At 47.9% G+C, this 5657-nt stretch overlaps 1 protein-coding gene across 2 annotated transcripts in view; it reads right to left on the reverse strand.

The window, feature by feature from the left end:
- Eif4g3 (eukaryotic translation initiation factor 4 gamma 3) overlaps nucleotides 1–169 on the reverse strand; it is a 229712-nt gene extending 229543 nt beyond the window's left edge. For both annotated transcript variants that reach the window (XM_026782045.1, XM_026782044.1), the window contains exon 1: nucleotides 55–169. The gene's annotated coding sequence lies outside the window, so the exon portion shown is untranslated. The remainder of the gene's footprint in view (nucleotides 1–54) is intronic.
- Between the last annotated feature and the right edge of the window lie 5488 nt (nucleotides 170–5657).

Consider the following 5657-nt stretch of genomic DNA (forward strand, 5'->3'; position numbering starts at 1 on the left):
CCCCGGGGAGGGGGGGGCCGGACCCGGCGGGGGCAGGAGGCGGAGAGACCGGACCTTTCACGGCAATATCCTCATGGGCCGGCGGCGGGGGGTGTCTGTCCCCCTCCCCGGGGAAAGCGGCGCCCTTCTCGGTAGCGGGGCTCGGGCGATGCGGACGGATTTTCTTCACTCAACGAGCAGAGCATCCAACATGGCGCTGCGGCCGCCTCCAGCAGTCCGGCAGGACGGCCGCTCGGAGCTTTTCGGCCCTTTTCGGAAGGGCTCGGCGGACCGAGCGTGGAAAGTTCCTTCGGCTCTTTCCGGAGACGGCGAACGGCTGGGGTTCTTCGGGAGCTCTCGGGAGCGTCTTCGGCCGCCGTTCGGGAGAGCTGCTGGAACTGACTCTATTTCTCGCGAAAGATCTGTGATCCGGGGCTGCTGAGGCTCTCCGCGGCACGGTATCGGGCGGAGGGATAGACCAAAGGAGAGGTTTGTAGGGCGAGAGCCCTCCCCTGCGGCCCAGCCTCGAAGAACAATAGTAACGGCACCCGAGGCCAAGGTCCGCCGAGACCTACCAGCAAGCGTCAAGAGGCGCCGGAGCGAGAAACCGAGTCGCTATAGAGAGAACGGCTAAGCCGGAGCACACGGCGACTGATAGGAACCCGCCTGCCGCAGGGACTTATTAACATAACAGATGCCACTCGCCGGCACTTGACGTCGCAAGTCACGGGCATTATGTCGACACGTCGTCCTCGGATGCTCTTCAGTGCGAAATGGAAAGAAGAGTCCCATTTGCGGAGGAGGCCCAGAGAAGAAAAGTGACTTCCTTAAGGTCACCCAGCTGGGATTGAATGAAGCGAACCCAAAATCTGGATTCCACCTTCTCTGGGATAAACCTTGCCTTCCAGGATGCCAACGGACCTGCCTTTCCAGCAACTTTAACCCAGGGCTTGTAGGGTTTTCCCGAAACCTTCCCAAGACTGTAGTCGGCTCCCCATCATCCTTTGCTGGGATGACACTTGTTGATAAGGTCTCCTCCTCCCATTCCCATCCACACTTTGCACACCACACCTGCACCCCTCAGTAGGAGCCTTGTACCCAGCACACAGTAACATTAACTGACAAGGAGTCACAGGCATCTCCGAACTGTGAAGACAGAGTATTTCATTAGCTCATATAGTCCCAAGAAATAGGTAATCCCATTCTTACTAATGAAGAGTCTGAGGACAAAAAGCCTATCATCCGAGAGAGAGAGACAGAGAGAGAGAAAGAGAGAGGCTCAAAACTGACAGTTTGACAAGGCCACGTGATCACCAATGCCTTGAACAGAGGAAATTAGTGGACATGAGGACATACTTCAGTAATAAAGAATGCTTGCCTTGCAAACATGAGGACCCAAGTTCAGTCCCCAGAATTTACCCAGAAAGTCTAGCAGGATGACCTACCTGTGTTTACAATCCCAGCACTGAGGAAGTGGTGACCAGCAGGTCCCTCACGCTCACTGGCCAACCAGCTGACTCTGTCTGGTGAGTTCTAGGCCAGGAGAGACCCTGTATCAAAAATAAAAAGGTGGGGGCTGTAAAGAAAGATGGCTCAGTGGTTAAGAGCACGGACTGCTCTTCCAGAGGACCCCAATCCCATTCCCAGCACCCACATGGCAGCTCATTCCAAGATCTGACACCCTCACACAGACATATGCAGGCAAAATAGCAATGCAAATGAAATAAAAGTAAATAAATTGTAGATAAATAAATAAAAAGGTGAATAGCACCGGAAGTTGTCCTCTGGCCTCCACACACATGAACACACGTAAGATTGTGTCCAGTGCAGTGGTAGCAAAAGCCTTTAATCCCAGCCTTGGGGGTAGGGTCACAGAGGCAGGTGGATCTTTTGAGTTCAAGGCCAGCCTGCTCTACCAAGTGAGTTTCTCCAGGATGGCTAGGGTTACACAGATAAACACACTCTCTCTCTCTCAAAAAAAAAAAAAAAAAAAAGATTGTCTTCTAATTCCTACTACTGTGGTGGGTTTGGGCCAGGATATAGGTTAATATTTCTAGGGTTTTTTGTTAGCTTACTTGTTTTTTGAGAAAGGGTCTCAAGGCTCAGACTAGCTTCAACTCTTTGTGTGCCTTAGGATGACCTTGAACTCCTGATCTTCTAGCTTCTTCTGGGATTATAGGCATCTACCACTGTGCCCTGCTTGGGTTTTTTTGCTTTTTATTTTTGGTTTTTCGAGACAGGGTTTTTCTGTAGCTTTGGAGCCTGTCCTGGAACTGGCTCTTGTAGACCAGGCTGGCCTTGAACTCACCGAGATCAACCTGCCTCTGCCTTCCAAGTGCTGGGATTAAAGGCGTGAGCCACTACCACCCAGTAGCTTTTTTTTTTAAGCTTTCCGTGTAGTGGATACTTAACTTGTAACAACTCCTGGGAGCCCCAGGTGCTCCCAGAAGGAGAAAAGAGCATCCAGATGGCATAGTCCCCACCACCTCTACCTGGCTGAGCCTCCATGGTTCCCAGAACCAAAAGGAAAGCCTCCTCCCCATCTCCTGACCAGGACACAGCAGCTGCTTCCTACTCTGTCATCCTCAAGTGTGGATTCTCCACTCCTCCTCAGGCTTGACTAACTCTGGGGAAAATTCCCAGGTGGTCCTTCAATCCCCCAGATTCTCATTTCAGGTTCTGAGACCTCAGGCTTTTTTAACCCGATCAAAATCTGTTCCCAGATGAAAAGATCTGACTTCTTGTTTACCCTAGGCTGATAGCATATTGATAATTGCTTAATTATTATTCTTTTCTGAGCTAGTTTCCTTTTTTAATCTTTTTTTTTAATTTATTATGTATACAATATTTTGTCTGTGTGTATGCCTGCAGGCCAGAAGAGGGTACCAGACCTCATTACAGATGGTTGTGAGCCACCATGTGGTTGCTGGGAATTGAACTCAGGACCTTTGGAAGAGCAGGCAATGCTCTTAACCACTAAGCCATCTCTCCAGCCCCTCCTTTTTTTAATCTTAACAATAGCTATAAGCATCATGCATGCAGTTAGTGTGTGCCTGGCCTTTGCTAAGCATTTTGTGAGCATTATCAGTTTCAGACAGGGTAGATCCTGGGGAAAATGATGTTAAAGTGTAGATAAGATCCTGGCCTCAGGTGATCAAGCAAAGGATGCTCCAAGAGCAAAGTCATGGAGATAATGCTCTCTCAGCCAAGTGTGAGCCTTAGGGCCAGGGCTATAGTTCAGTGGTAGAACAAACATCCTGGCTTCATCTTTAGTGTGTGTGTGTGTGTGTGGTTTTTCAAGACAGAATTTCTCTGTGTAGCCCTGGCTATCCTGGAACTCGCTTTGTAGACCAGGCTGGCAACACTGTAAAATGAGCACTATACCTCATTCACCAGCAAAGAAATTAAGACTCAAGGACCTGAAAAGGTAATTCATATGGCTTCTAAGTGGACACCCTGGGCTTCAAACCCAAGGTGTTTACTTCTAGATCTGTTAGACACCTTGCCTTCAGCATAACAACCCTCTCAACACAGACGCTGGCAAGAAAATCTGATTGGGTGTAAAGAGAAGGTTCACAGGTTATGAGCACTAGTTGCTCACCCAGAAGACCCAGGTTTAGTTCCCAGTACACGTGGCAGCTCACAACTATTTGTAACTCCAGTTCCAGAGAATCTGATGCCTTCTCCTGGCCTCCTTGGGCACCAGGCATGTACATGCACAGACATATATCAGGTAAAATACCCAACACATAAAAAAATATTCAAAGATCTGATTTCTTCACCTTGTCCATTAAGAACTTTCTATGAGGACAATCGAAATAGCTTAGTAAGTGTGGGTTCCTGCTGTCTGATGACCTGAGACTAGCCGAAACCTGCATTGTGGAATGAAGGTGGTAGGAACAGGCCCAAATGCAGGAATGGAGGCCTGGTTGCCAGAGACTAAAGTAGCTACTAAGACTAAAGGTTAGAAGAGGAGCCTGGATTCTGAAGGATCTTGGATTTAGGCTAAATCTTGAAGGGTGTGGAAAGATTCATGGCATTCATGGAAGGCTCTTATTTTCATTGAAAAGTGTGTGTGTGTGTGTGTGTGTTTCATGAATGCTGGTGCACAGAGACCAGAAGAGGACATCAAAACCCCTGGTGCTAAAGTCGACAGGCTACTAGTGCAGAGAATTGAACTCAGGTCTTCTGCAAGAGCTGTACACACTCCCAACCACTGAGCCTTCTCTCCAGCCCTAGAGAAAGGTCTTAATCCCCTTGAAGCTAGATTTTCCTCAGCTGAGAAACTCCACCTCCTGGAGTGTGGGGAGTAAACACAGAGCTCTTCCCCAAGGATTCCCTGGTGCGCAGTCATTTTTTTTTGGTACACTTTAACCGTTATGATTCATTTATGCAGAGACATTTCATTGTCTTTTAAAAATCCCTCTGATGTGGCTAGTGCTCAAATGGAATATGAAATTTGAATGACTTAATAATTGTGAATTGCCAGAGGATTTTATGTTACCCCACAGGAATCTCGGGCAACACAAGCCAGGCTCTGCCTCACCACACAGGAAGAAAGCAGGGCCAGAATATCTTAGAACAGGCAGACTTCATGCCCAAGAGGAGTGTTGTCAATTTGGACGGCCAGCAGCTATTCCCAGAGTCCACTGCACCTGTGGCAAACACCTGCATTCCCTGTGAGCAGAAAGAACACTCATTTTATGCATATTCTCAGTTAGGGGTATTGCTGTTTGCATGAACATGAACTGACCCAGAGTTCAATGCCCAGGTTGTCTCTACCTCTAACTCCTAGGCTTCAACAATCCTGCCTCAGCTTTCCATCCAACCCTAGATGTAGCTTTTGTTCTTTCCTCCTTCCTCTTCCCTGCCCTCCTTCCCAACGTTAGGGATGAACCCCAGGACCTCATGCGTACTAGGCAAACTACCACTGACTTACAACCCTAGCCCATTCCTCTCTGTGTGTGTGTGTGTGTGTGTGTGTGTGTGTGTGTGTGTGTTTGGGTTTTTGGTGTTTGGTTGATTGGTTGGGTGTTTGGTTTGGTTTGGTTTGGTTTGGTTTTTAGAGACAGATCTGCCTGCCTCTGCCTTCTGAATCCTGGGAGTAGGCAGGCAGATCTCTGTGAGTTCAAGGCCAATCTGGTCTACAGAGCTAGTTCCAGAACAGCTAGGGATGTTACACAGAGAAACCCTGTCTCGAAAAACCAAAATAATAAACAAAACAACAAAACTATTTTCTGGGCTGGGCAGTGGTGGTGCACACCTCTAATCCCAGCACTCAGGAGGCAGAAGTAAGTGGATCTTTGAGTTCAAAGCTAACTTGGTCTGCAGAGTGAGTTCCAGGACAGCCAGTGCTGTTACACAGAGAAACCATATCTTGAAAAAAAAATTAAATATATATATACATATATATATATGTGTGTGTGAAATATGGGCTGGACAGGTGGCTTAGAAGCCAAGAGCACTGGCTGCTCTTCTCTCCCAGGGCACCCAAGTTTGATGCTCAGCACCCACAGGAGAACTCACAATCATCTGTAACTCCAGTCCCAAAGGATCCAATACCCTCTTCTGGCCTCCGTGAGCACAAACATGGAAATAATGCACAGACATATGTCCAGACAAAACATACACATAAATATAATAAAGGAAAAAACACAATTATTTTATGTAACTATGTA

This window comes from Microtus ochrogaster, chromosome 10 (genome assembly GCF_000317375.1).
Source record: "Microtus ochrogaster isolate Prairie Vole_2 chromosome 10, MicOch1.0, whole genome shotgun sequence".
Lineage (NCBI taxonomy): Eukaryota > Metazoa > Chordata > Mammalia > Rodentia > Cricetidae > Microtus > Microtus ochrogaster.